Source organism: Chiloscyllium punctatum, chromosome 8 (assembly GCF_047496795.1).
Source record: "Chiloscyllium punctatum isolate Juve2018m chromosome 8, sChiPun1.3, whole genome shotgun sequence".
Lineage (NCBI taxonomy): Eukaryota > Metazoa > Chordata > Chondrichthyes > Orectolobiformes > Hemiscylliidae > Chiloscyllium > Chiloscyllium punctatum.
The window spans coordinates 118837768-118851721 of record NC_092746.1 but is presented as its reverse complement, the minus strand read 5'-3'; the positions used below and the strand labels follow the sequence as shown (position 1 = coordinate 118851721).

General features: G+C 43.5%; 1 protein-coding gene across 2 annotated transcripts in view; it reads left to right on the top strand.

Annotated features, from left to right (window-relative positions):
- Positions 1-716: 716 nt before the first annotated feature.
- Positions 717-13954, top strand: part of zbtb47b (zinc finger and BTB domain containing 47b) — a 289481-nt gene continuing 276243 nt past the window's right edge. Inside the window, exon 1 of one of the 2 annotated variants that reach the window (XM_072576343.1) lies at positions 717-841. The gene's annotated coding sequence lies outside the window, so the exon portion shown is untranslated. The remainder of the gene's footprint in view (positions 842-13954) is intronic. The other variant, XM_072576338.1, reaches the window with a different exon arrangement.

Here is a 13954-nt window from a genome sequence, read left to right as displayed (position 1 = left end):
ATGGGGTGGTGTGGTTGATTGGTGCAGGTGTCCCAGAGATGTTCCCTAAAGCGCTCTGCTAGGAGGCATCTAATCTCCCCAATGTAGAGGAGACCACATCGGGAGCAACGGATACAATAAATGATATTGGTGGATGTGCAGGTAAAACTTTGATGGATGTGGAAGGCTCCTTTAGGGCCTTGGATGGAGGTGAGGGAGGAGGTGTGGGCACAGGGTTTGCAATTCCTGCGGTGGCAGGGGAAGGTGCCAGGACGGGAGGGTGGGTTTTAGGGGGGTGTGGACCTGACCAGGTAGTCACGGAGGGAACGGTCTTTGCGAAAGGCAGAAAGGGGTGGAGAGGGAAATATATCCCTGGTGGTGGGGTCCGTTTGGAGGTGGCGGAAATGTCGGCGGGTGATTTGGTTTATGCGAAGGTTGGTAGGGTGGAAGGTGAGCATCCCGTGAATGAATCAAACAAACAATTTGCCTGGGATCTCATCTCTTCCAGCCCCTTCGGTCAGACAGCTCGGAGGCTGTGGGGTGTGACTGAGGACAGCCCTCTCTTCAGGGGTAGACGCGACCTCTTTAAGAGAGCAGTCCGTCTGTCTATAGCCCGCCTCCCATCAACAATGCGGAAGAGCTTATCCATAGCCCGAGGGTAAACTCTGTACTTGGAGGCGGGGGGTCGGTCGGAGTGTGAGCAGACCCAAGCGGAGGTTCCTCTCTCTCGGGGAGGGTGGGATGGGCAGACAGTAATCAGTTTTGGTGTCTCACTGCTCTCGCCATCCGACTTGGGACCGAAACGGAGGGCGGCAGGAGGAACCTGGCTCTGACTGCACTCTCTCTGCAAACTAGACCGTGGGTAAGTTTTTTACAACCGACAGTTCGTCTCTGCCTCCCCGCCCAAGTTCAAGTCGACTTTCTCCTTGCAACCTTCCCTTCAGAGCTCGACTTTTAGATAGAATTGCAGATGTTTCTGAGCAAAGCGATGTGACTCGCCCCCTTGTGCACCCCCCCGTTGCACGAGTGTGAGTCTTACAGATTCGCTCTTTCCGTCTTTATGTTAAAGCAATGATTACTTTATGTTTCTATAAATAAATAGTATTCCTCCTGTCAGGTGGGCCCTCGCTCTCCAGGGCAGTCCTCATGAATGAGTGCAAACGAATCGAGTGGATTTATTTAATCCACACCCTGCCGGCCTGTCCTCGTCTCCCCTCCCTCCCTTAGGTTGGGGAAAGTTTTGGCTCTGCTGAGGTAACAGTGATCCCGGGAACTTCCCCCTCACCCCCGGGATAAACCCAAACTCCTCGTAACACCAAATTACTGTGCTCATTGGGAACTAAAATTATACTCAACATTTTCTAATGTACTATCTACAAACTGGATGTAGCGCATGAAGAGGCCATTCTGTCCCTTGGTCGATTCTAGCTCTCTGCAGGATTGCCTAGCACCATTCTCCTGCCTTTTAACCTTTCAAAGTTTTAATCTCAATTCTCTAAAAGCACAGTCGAGCCCACTTCCAGGTCCTAACCACTTTACTGTGTAACTCTAGATTTTCTTTGAATCTTCTCAAGCTGTTTTACCATTTACCTTAAATTGATGTCCTCTCCTCCTCAGTCCTACCCCACCAAGGGGAATGGTTTCTCCCTCTCTCATTTTGAACACCTCTATCAAATCTAGTTCTACGCACTGCACGTTAGGGAGAATGTAAAGTCAACGAGGTAAAAACAATGACTGCAGATGCTGGAAACCAGATTCTGGATTCGTGGTGCTGGACTGCATCACTAATCCAGAATGTAAAGTCAGGAATAGTCTCTGAATAGTTTCCTAGAACTAGATCTAATACTGTAATCATTGTTGAATCAAGTGAGTGGGACAGGAAACCTTTCTTTGGGGATAGAGTTTATTAACTACTCAGTCTTGCAACTCCTTCAACACATTACTCCGACTTATTACTCCTTTATATCGACTCAGTCAATCATCAACTAACCCCAGCTACATGCTGAGCTAATGGTTATGTTGTGGAGGTGCCAGTGTTGGATTGGGGTGGACAAAGTCAGAAGTCACATGACACCAGGTTATAGTCCAACAGGTTTATTTTGTGATTTCAAATAAACCTATTGGACATAACTTGGTGTCGTCTGACTTCTGACTCGCTTTATTGACAGATTTCCCTCTTTTAAAATAAAACTTTTGAAGACACACAAAACTAAATTAAAATAAAATACATTTTGCATATCTTACTTTATAATTCTAACCGATCGGTGACAAAGTTACATCTTTTCATTCTGTATTATACAATCAACTTTTGCTAATCTCTCTCTTAAAATAAAATATAATATTTAGTTATAAATTGACAAACAATTGATTTTTTTTTCATGTCACCTTATAACACCAGGTGTCCATCTTCAAGAATCTCTAACAATTTATTGGAGCAGGTGCCTATTATTTCTGAAATAATCTGACAAAGGGTGACTGTCTTCTTTTGTGTGTGTGTGTGTTTTGTTTCAGAATGCTTCCTCCATGGTAGCAAGGTCAGTCCTCAACCCTTTCTGAGCAACATCCTTGACTGAGAGTACATTTTCTGAAAAGCATGATTATCCACAAAACATTCCACAGACAAATGTTTCTCGGATTGCTCCTTGAATACGCTCCGGGGTCAGCTTTAACTTGAATGCAACCACTTTCCAGTGAGATGAACTTAACTGAGTATACACACTCCAACTGCATCTTTCAACACATAGATATATTTGTTTAATTTCCACAGCTTCCCTTCTATAATCACCTGTTTCCTTGGCTGTTTTCAAAATTTCTTTCCCCTTCTAAACTTGTCACCCAGTAACAATTTAGCTTTGTATTAATTCACTTTTGTTGTCAGGAGTGACCAGCTACGTTTAAAAGGCACCTGGATGGATACGTGAACAGGAAGGGTTTTAGAGGGTTATGGGCAAAATGCTGGCAATTGAGATTGGACCTTCTTTGCAGTCCACAACACTTCCAATTTTGGTGTCATCTGCAAACCTATTAACTATACCTCCTCTGTTCACATCCAAATCGTTCATATAAATGATGAAAAGTAGAGGGCCCAGCACCGATCCTTGTGGCACTCCACTGGTCACAGGCTTCCAGTCTGAAAAACAACCCTCCACCATCACCCTCTGTCTTCTACCTTTTGAGCCAGTTCTGTATCCAAATGGCTAGTTCTCCCTGTATTCCATGGTATCTAACCTTGCTAACCAGTCTCCCATGGGGAACCTTGTTGAACATCTTACTGAAATCCATATTGATCATGTCCACCTCTCTGCCCTCGTCAATTCTCTTTGTTGCTTCTTCAAAAAACTCAATCAAGTTCATGAGACATGATTTCCCATGCACAAAGCCATGCTGACTATCCGAATCAGTCCTTACCTTTTTCAAATACATGTAAACCCTGTTCCTCAGGATTCCCTCCGACAAACATGCCCACCACTGACATCGGGCTCACCAATCTATAGTTCTCGAGCTTTTCCTTACCACCTTTCTTAGATAGTGGCACAATGTTAGCCCACCTCCAGTCTTCCAGCATCTCATTTTTGACTAACAATGATACAAGTATCTCAGCAAGGGGCCCAGTAATCATTTTTCTAGCTTCCCACAGAGTTCGAGGTTACAACTGATCAGATCCTGGGGATTTATCCACTTATGCATTTTAAGGCATACTTCCTCCTCTGTAGTATGGAGATTTTTCAAGATGTCACCATCTATTTCCCCACATTCTATATATTCCATGTCCTTCTCCACAGTAAACACTGATGCAAAATACTTGTTTAGTATCTCCCCCCACCGCCTGTGCCTCCACACATAGGCCGCCTTGCTGATCTTTAAGTGGCCCTATTCTCTCCCGAGTTACCCTTTTTTGTCCTTAATGTACTTATAAAAGCCCTTTGGATTCTCCTTAATCCTATTTGCCAAAGCTCTCACTTGATCTATCCTGTCCATTCCTGACATATGCTTCCTTTTTTTTCTTAACCAAAACCTCAATTTCTATAGTCATCCAGCATTCCCTGCACTACCAGCCTTCCCTTTCACCCTAACAGGAATATACTGTCTCTGGACTCTCAATATCTCATTTCTGAAGGCTTCCCATTTTCCATCTGTCCCTTTACCTGCAAACATCTGCCCCCAGTCAACTTTTGGAAGTTCTTGCCTAATACCGTCAAAATTAGCCTTCCTCCAATTTAGAACTTCAACCATTAGATCTGGTCTATCCTTTTCTATCACTATTTTAAATCTAATTAGAATTATGGTTGCTGGCCCCAAAGTGCTCCCCCACTGACACCTCAGTCACCTGCCCTGCCTTATTTCCCAAGAGTAGGTCAAGGTTTGCACCTTCTCTAGTAGGAACATCCACATACTGAATCAGAAAATTTTCTTGCACACACTTAATAAATTCCTCTCCATTTAAACCCTTAACACTATGGCAGTCCCCATCTATGTTTGGAAAGTTATAATCCCCTACCATAACCACCCTATTATTCTTGCAGATAACTAACATCTCTTTACAAATTTGTTTCTCAATTTCCCTCTGACTATTAGGGGGTCTATAATACAATCCCTATCAGGTGATCACCCCTTCCTTGTTTCTCAGTTCCACCAGGGTAACTTCCCTGGACATATTTCCAGGAATATCTTCCTTAAGTACACCAGTAATGCTATCCCTTATCAAAAATGCTACTGCCCTTCCTTGCTTGCTTCCCTTTCTATCCTTCCAATAATATTTGTATCCTGGAACATTAAGCTGCCAGTCCTGCCCCTCTCTGAGCCATGTTTCCGTAATTGCTATGATATCCCGGTCCCATGTTCCTAACCATGCCCTGAGTTCATCTGCCTTCCCTGTTAGGCCTCTTGCATTGAAGTAAGTGCAATTTAATTTGTCGGTCCTACCTTTTCCCAGCTTTGTCCCAGCCGACCCTGATGGTTTGACTGGCTCCTTTTCCCAACTGAACCAGTTTCACATTGGTCACTTTCCCACTATCTCCCTGTGTCACCGACCTCTCTCTCCCACCTTACTAGTTTAAATCCTCCCAAGCAGCTCTAGTGAATCTCCCTGCCAGTATATTAGTCCCCTTCCAATTTAGGTGCAATCCATCCTCCTTGTACAGGTCACTTCTATCCCAAAAGAGATTCCAATGATTGAAAAATATGAACCCTTCTCCCATACACCAGCTCCTCAGCCGTGCATTCATCTGCTTTATCCTCTTATTCCTGCCCTTCGCTAGCTCATAGCACCGGGAGTAATCCAGATATTACTACTCTCGAGAACCTCCTTTTTAAATTCCTGCCTAACTCTCTGTATTCTCCCTTCAGAATCTCATTATTTTCTCTCCCTATGTCATTGGTTCCAATGTCTACAATGACCTCCTGCTGGTCCCGCTCCCCCTTGAGAACATTCTGTACCCTGTCTGAGACATCCTTGATCTTGACACCAGGGAGGCAACACACCGTTCTGATTTTTCGCTGCTGGCCGCAGACACTTCTGTCTGTGCCTCTGAGTAGAGAGTCACCTATCACAATCGATCGCTTGGAACCCAACGTACTCCTTATTACATTAGGGCCAGTCTCGATACCAGAAACTTGGCTGTCCATGCTCCGTTCCCCTGAGAGTCCATCATCCCCCTACATTTTCCAAAACAGCATACTTGTTTGAAATGGGGATAGCCACAGAAGGCTTCTGCATTGCTTGCCTACCTCTCCTACCTTTCCTGGAGTTAACTCATCTATGTGACTGTATCTGTGGCTTTTCTCCCTTGCTATGACTGACATCCATCATTTGTAAATTCCTTGTTACCTCTAACTGTCACTCAACCTGATCCAGTTGATCTGATAGGATTCGCAATTGAAAACATTTCCTGCCGACATAATCCTCAGTAATATATAAAGTCTCTCTAAACTCCCACATCCGACAACAAGAGCATATCACTCTACTGAATGCCATCTTTGCTCCTTCACAATCTACAGACCCATAAAATAGCACTGTCTTATTGCTCTTAAAAAAAACACTGCTCTGGGTTAACTTAATACTTATAGCTTATATTTTTAAAATTTTATCAAGAGACAGATCTCAATAAAACATATAATCAAGAAAGAACCCACTCCACTCACTATTGTAGGTTTACAGCAGGGCTGCGTTTAAAAACTATGCACTTATCTGTTCCTGTGCTGTGAGCTCTTCCACACAGGTTCCTCCAAGATCAATTGGGAATTTTGCTGTTTGTTAGGTTTTCCTAGATGCACTCTGATGTCCAGAGATACATGAATTCAAACAGCAAAGGCAGTGACTGCGCAGATGCACCATTGTGTCAGTTAGCAGTGTGGGTTTCTTTCTCTCTCTCCTTCACTGACCATGTGCTGCCCTTCTCCCTTTTAAAAGTGCCATTGTTTTGACTTTTTTTCTCCCAAGTTCCAAAACAATGCAAGTGTTTAAAATGGTAATTGTTGCTTCTAGAATTCGAGGAAATCACCTCAAAACTAAAATACCTCAAAAAAGGAGCAGTTCTTACAGCCACAATTTTTTTTCCTATCCTCCCATTTTAGATTATCCACCATCTGTTGTAAATAGAACATGCTGTACTGGATTTACATATACTGCATTTTAGATTAGATTCCCTACAGTATGAAAACAGGTCATTCGGCCCAACAAGTCCACACTGAACCTTGGAAGAGTATCCCAGCCAGACCCATTCCCCTACCTTTATATTTAGCCTTGACTAATGCACCTAACGCTATGGGCAATTTGGCCTGGACAATTCACCGTGCTGCCTGTTACATTGGTGAAAGGGCAGCACGGTGGCTCAGTGGTTAGCACTGCTGCCTCACAGTGCCAGGGACCTGAGTTCAATTCCAGCCCTGGGCGACTGTCTGTGTGGAGTTTGCACATTCTTCTTATGTCTGTGTGGGTTTCCTCCGGGTGCTCTGGTTTCCTCCCACAGTCCAAACATGTGCAGGTTAGGTGGTTTGGCCATTCTATATTGCCTGTAGTATTCAGTAATGTGCAGGCTAGGTGGGTTAGCCATGGGAAATGCAGAGATGAGGTGGGATGCTCTTCGAAGGGTCAGTGTGAACTTGATGGAGCAAATAGCCATCTGGTCTGTTCCAGCTCTGGGTGGAGCATTCCAGTCTGACCTATTCCTCACTCTGTCCACACAGCCCTGCAACTAAAGATCTTCCATGTTTGTCAGATTTCCTTTTGAATTAATCACCCTCTCTGCTAATTTCCGATCGTTCACTGTCTAAGAAATTATTTCCTCATGTTCTGCCTGCATCACTTGTCCAAAACCTTAAGACTGTTTCCCTCTATTCTTGTGAAATCCACTAATGGGAGTAGCTTTTCTTTGTCTACCTTGTATAAATATGTCCTAATCCTGTAAGTGTCTCTCAAATCTCTTTCATATCTTTTCCTCCAAAGAAGTCTGCAATTGCTCTGAGCTAACCTTGTAGGCAATGGCCTCGTGGTATTATCACTAGACGATTAATTCAGAAACTCCACTCGTGTCCTGGCGACCAGGGTTCAAATGCTGCCATGGCAGATGATGGAATTTGAGTTAAATGAAAAAGAAAAGTTAAGAATTTACTGATGACCATGAATGATTTGGTAAAATTGTGCGTTCTGAGGAAGGGTCACTCAATCCAAAACATTTGGATCAGAAATTGGCTGAAAGAAGACAGAGGGTGGTGGTTGATGGGAAATGTTCATCCTGGAGTTCAGTTACTAGTAGTGTACCACAAGGATCTGTTTTGGGGTCACTGCTGTCTGTCATTTTTAGAAATGATCTGGATGAGGTCATAGAAGGGTGGGTTAGTAAATTTGCGTATTACAATAAGGTCGGTGGAGTTGTGGATAGTGACGAAGGATGTTGTAGGTTACAAAGGGACATAGATAAGCTGCAGAGCTGGGCTGAGAGGTGGCAAATAGAATTTAATGCAGAACAATGTGAGGTGATTCACTTTGAAAGGAGTAATAGGAATACAGAGTACTGGGCTAATGGTAAGATTCTTGGTAGTGTGGATGAGCAGAGGGTTCTCGTGTCCAGGTACATAGATCCTGAAAGTTGCTACCCAGGTAATAGGGTTATTAAGAAGGCATATGGTGTGTTAGCTTTTATTGGTAGAGGAATTGAGTTTCAGAACCATGGGTCATGCTCCAGCTGTACAAAACTCTGGTGTGGCCGCACTTGGAGTATTGTGTACAGTTCTGGTCACCACATTATAAGAAGGACATGGAAGCTTTGGAAAGGGTTCAGAGGAGATTTACTAGGGTGTTACCTGGAATGGAGGGAAGATCTTACGAGGGAAGGCTGAGGGACTTGAGGCTGTTTTCGTTAGAGAGAAGGTTGAGAAGTGACTTAACTGAGGCATATAAGATAATCAGAGGGTTAGATAGGGTGGACAGGGAGAGAGGTTTTCCTCGGATGGTGATGGTTAGCCCGAGGGAACATAGCTTTAAATTGAGGGGTGATGGATATAGGACAGATGTCAGAGGCAGTTTCTTTACTCAGGGTAATAGGGGCGTGGAACACACTGCCTGCAACAGTAGTAGACTTGCCAACTTTAAGGGCATTTAAGTGGTTATTGGATAGACATATGGACGAGAACGGAATGGTGTAGATTAGATTGGCTTCAGATTGGTGCACAGGTCAGCACAGCATCGAGGGTCAAAGGGTCTATACTGTGTTGTTGTATGTTCTATTAACTCTGATTTCTCTCCATTGCTGCCAGACCTGCTGAGCTTCTGAGCAATCTGTTTTTTGCGGGGGAAAAACCCATCTGGTTTACTAATGTCCTTCAGGGAAGGAAACTGCCTCCTTTCCTGGTCTGGCCTGCGTGTGACTCCAGGCCACAGCAACGTGGTTGACTCTAACTACCCTCTGGGCAATTACGGGTGGGCAATAAATGTTGGCACTAGCCAGTGACCCCCATATCCATGAATGAATAAATAAAAACAGAAGTAAAACCCTGAAAGTAAACCTTCTCTTCATCCTCTGGCTGTGAGACCCTTGGTTTGTAATTGTATATAACGGATAATTTTATGTGACTAATTTTGAAACATAGAGATTAGATGCAGCCTCGTAATAATGAGGAAGTGCTCCATAGTTTTAGTGAAGTTTCAGTTTGGAATGACTTGAAGTCGAGGTGGGGAGGGGAGCGGCAATATTTTTATACATGTCACGTTATATTTTTAACATGAACGGTATTTGTGATTCAGCACAATGCTATCAATGTTACACCATTGTTGGCACCATCAGAATGTTTTGAGATAACATATTGTTCTGTTTCAGTACTTTTGTAGTACTTTAATTGCTGATGTACCCCAAATGAGATCTCTGTCTGTGTTAATTGTGTAATGTGGAAATGTTTTGATCTCAATGTTCCACTGGAAAATTGTTCTGTTTCTGGGTGACTGGAAAACAGGCTTGGAGAAGATCATGTTAACTATTAACTAGACTTAGATGGCATAAATATTTTTCAAATCCACTTCTCCCTTTCAAGACAATATTGCCTTCATTGGAACTGCAGTTAAGCATCTTCACTATCTCTAAGAATGGGAGTTTAACTCCTTCGAACCTGTTAACACTGGGAGATTGTGGTGCTGAATGGCTGTAAGCTTTGAGCATGAGCACACGCTCAGACACGTGTGTTCACACATGTGCCCCTACTCTGTGTGCACATTGCATGCTTTAAATTAGAGTTTGATGGTTGCACCTGGGCTGATTGGACAGCTCTGATAGACAACCAATGGAGCTATAATAGGCCAAATAGCCTCTTTCTGTACAGTGCTGTTGTTCTGAATCTGGGAATTGCGATTGGATTCCAACCTAATGGAATCAGGCTGTGTTCTGGACTGACCGAATCTCAATTCTTCCCCATTATTTGATTGTTTATTCATGTGTTCTTGGTGCTGGGCAGTTTTCTTTTTGAGGGGAAAGAGCAGATGGTGGGGTTAATTGAGTACATTAAAAACATAAGACAAGGGGCAGGAGGAGGCCATCTTGCCCTTCGAGCCTGCTCCACCATTCAATAAGATCATGGCTGATCTCTTCATGGATTCAGCTCCACTTATCTGCCCACTCACCATATCCCTTAATTCCTTTTATTGTTTAAAAAAAATCTATCTGAACTTTAAACGTATACTGAAATAGCATCAACCACTTCACTGCGCAGGGAATTCTATAACTTTGCAACCCCCTGGGTGAAGAAGTTCCTTCTCAATTCAGTCCTAACTCTGCTCCCTTAATCTTGAGGCTATGCCCTCTTGTCCTAGTTTCACCTGCTGGTGGAAACATCCTCTCGACATCTATCTTATCTATTCCCTTTATATGTTTCTATAAGTTCCCCTCCACTTTCTTCTGAATTCCAAAGAATATAATTCCAGTCTACTCAGCCTCTCGTCATAAGCCAACCCCCTCAACTCCGGACTCAACCTAGTAAACCTCCTCTGCACCCCCTGTAGTGCTAGTACATACTTTCTCAAGTAAGGAGGCCAAATCTGCACACAGTACTCTAGGTGTGTCCTCACCAGTACCCTTTACAGCCGCAACATAACCTCCCTGCTTTTAAACTCAATCCCTTTAGTAATGGAGGGCAAAATTCCATTTGCCTTCCTAATTACTTGTTGTTCCTGCAGACTGACCTTCTGTGATTCATGCACAAGGACACCCAGGTTCCTTTGCACAGCAGCATGCTGCAAATTTTTACCATTCAAGTAATAATCCTTTTGCTGTTACTGTGACCAAAATGGATGACTTCACATTTATTAAGATTGTATTCCATCTGCCAGACCTTTGCCCACTCACTTAAAGTATTTATGTTCCTCTGCAAAGTTTCACCGTCCGTTGCACTTTGCCCTGCTACTTATCTTCGTGTCATCTGCAAATTTTGACACACTACATGTGGTCCCCAACTCTGAATCATCTATATAGAACATAGAACAATACAGCACAGAACAGGCCCTTTGGCCCACGATGTTGTGCCGAACTTCTAACCTAGATTAAGCACCCATCCATGTACCTATCCAAATGCCGCTTAAAGGTCGCCAATGATTCTGACTCTACCACTCCCACGGGCAGCGCATTCCATGCCCCCACCACTCTCTGGGTAAAGAACCCACCCCTGACATCTCCCCTATACCTTCCACCCTTCACCTTAAATTTATGTCCCCTTGTAACACTCTGTTGTACCCGGGGAAAAAGTTTCTGACTGTCTACTCCATCTATTCCTCTGATCATCTTTTATAAGTTGTGAATAATTGCAGTCCCAGCACTGATCCCTGAGGCACAACACTAGTTACTGATTGCCAGCCACCTATCCCCACTCTTTGCTTCCTGTTCGTCAACCAATCCTCTATGCATGCTAAAACTTTACATGTAATGCCATGCATCTTTATCTTATGCAGTAGCTTCTTGTACGGCACCTTTGTTGAAGGCCTTTTGGAGATCTAGGTACATCACATCCACTGGGTTCCCATTGTCTACTGTACTTGTAATGTCATCCTAACATTCCAAAAGATTAGCTAAGCATGACCTGCTCTTCATGAACCCATGCTGCATCTGCCCAACCAGACAATTTCTATTGAGATGCCTTGCTATTTCTTCCTTGATAATAGACTCCAGCATCTTCCCTACTACAGAAGTTAAGCTAACTGGTCTATAATTGCCCATCTATTGTTTACCCCCCCCCCCCCACCCTTGCCTTTTTAAACAGTGGCTTCACATTTGCTGTTTTCCAATCTGCTGGGACTGCCTCCGAGTCCAGCAAATTTTGGAAAATTACCACCAGTGCACTTGCTATTTCTCCTGCAATCTACCCTGGGATGCATTCCATCAGGGCCAGGAGTCTTGTCTATCCTTAGCTCCAATATCTTGCCCAACACTACCTCTTCCATAATAATTATTGTTTCCAGGTCCTCATGTACATTCGTCTCTTTGTCAATTATTGACATGCTATTAGTGTCCTGCACTGTGAAAACTAATACAAAATACCTGTTCAATGCCTCCGCCATTTCATCATATCCCATAACTAAATGCCCCTCCTCTAAAGGACCAACGTTTACGTTAGCTACTCTTGGGGTGGCACAATGGTTGAGTGGTTAGCACTGTTGCCTCACAGCACCAGGGACCTGGGTTTGATTCCTGCCTCGGGTGACTGCATGGAGTTTGCACATTCTCCCCGTGTCCGCGTGGGTTTCCTCCGGGTGCTCCGGTTTCCTCCCACAGTCCAAAGATGTGCAGGTTATGTGAACTGGTCATGCTAAATTGCCCATAGTGTTAGGTGCACTAGTCAGAGGGAAAAGGATCTGGGTGGGTTATTCTTCGGAGGGTCGGTGTGGATTTGTTGGGCTGAAGGGCCTGTTTCCACCCTGGAGGAAATCTAATCTAATCTTTTGTTTTATATATTTATAGAAACTTTTGCTATCTGTCTTTCTATTCTGTGCTAGTTTTTTCTCATGGTCTATCTAACTTTTCTTTATTGCTCTTTTTGTGGCTTTCTGTTGACCTTTTAAGGTTTTCTCAATCTTCTTGTTTCCTGCTGTTCTTGGCCATTTTTTATGCCTTCTCTTTCAATTTGATAGCCTTCCTTATTTCTTTAGACACCCATGGCAGATTACCCCTTTTCTTACAGTCTTTCCTTTTCACTGGAATATAACTTTGCTAAGCACTTTGAAAAATTGCTTTGAAAGCCCTCCACTGCTTGTCAACTGTTCCACTAAAATCTTTGCCAGTCTACTTTCGCCAAGTCCTCCCTCATCCTATTGTAGTCTCCCTTGTTTAAGCATAGGACCCTGTTAATGGATTTTATTTTCACGCTCTCCATCTGTATTCTAAGTTTAACCATACTGTGATCGCTCCTTCCAAGAGGATCCTAACTGAGAGGTCATTAATTATTCCTGTCTGTTTTATCAACGAGTCAGCAGGAGTACGATGGGTAGAATGGCCATTGAGTCATGTATGTCTGTGTCTCTGGTGACTTTTTTGGTTTGAGTTGATTATACGTTTTGCCAACTGAACAGTCACTAGACTATAAAAGCTGCTGATTGTTCCCGAGAGGGTTTGACGCTGCAGTGGAGCGTTAGTAAGTGCAAGTTAGTTTGTCTCGTTGATTGTTGCTGTTGCTGACTGGTTAGCAGTTCTCTCTCATGAGTGATTGCGAAAGGAGGCAGTCTTGGGTTTAATTTTCCCTTTGCTTCTAAATTGCTTTTCTGTTGTACAGAGATTACCCCTTTCTCAATTCGTTGTGATGATTGCTGATATGCTTGATTTTTTGTGAAGGCATCTTTTCTGGTTGGGTGAATTGGCCATGCTTAATTGCCCATAGTGTTCAGGGATGTGTAGGTTAGTTGCATTAGTCGGGGTAAATGTTGAGTAAAAAGGCAGGGGGAATGGGTTTGGGTGGGATACTCTTCAGAGGGTCATTGTGGACTTGTTGGGCCGAAGAGTCTGTTTCCACACGGTAGTGATGCTATGATTCTAATTCTCTACCACAATTTCCTCCTTTTAAGATACTTGTTAAAATCTCCCTCATAGACAGGGGTTTTGATACTCCTATTAACTGTCTCCTTGTTGTCATTTTAATAACCTGCCAAGCACCAGGGGGATGGTTCATTATGTTAAAGGCGTTATGTAAATACAAGTTGTTGGACATGTAAAGTGTAATTAAACTGAGTTGCGCTGCTTCTTGATTTGATGGGTGTTTTATTGTGAAAATCCCCCAGTTATTTTGAGATTTTAAGCAATTTAACTTTTAACCCTTTTTTTTTGAGAAAAGTCCCATTCTCTTCGGGAATTGCTGTAATTCCCTATAGTTTCTGTAAGGGTCAAAGGTGACGGGGGAAAAAAGCAGTAGCAGGGTATTGAGTCAGATGATCAGCCATGAGTGATGCAGCAATCATGAAGGGCTGAATGGCCTACACATGCTCCTCTTTTCCCCTTTTGGAATTTCTGGG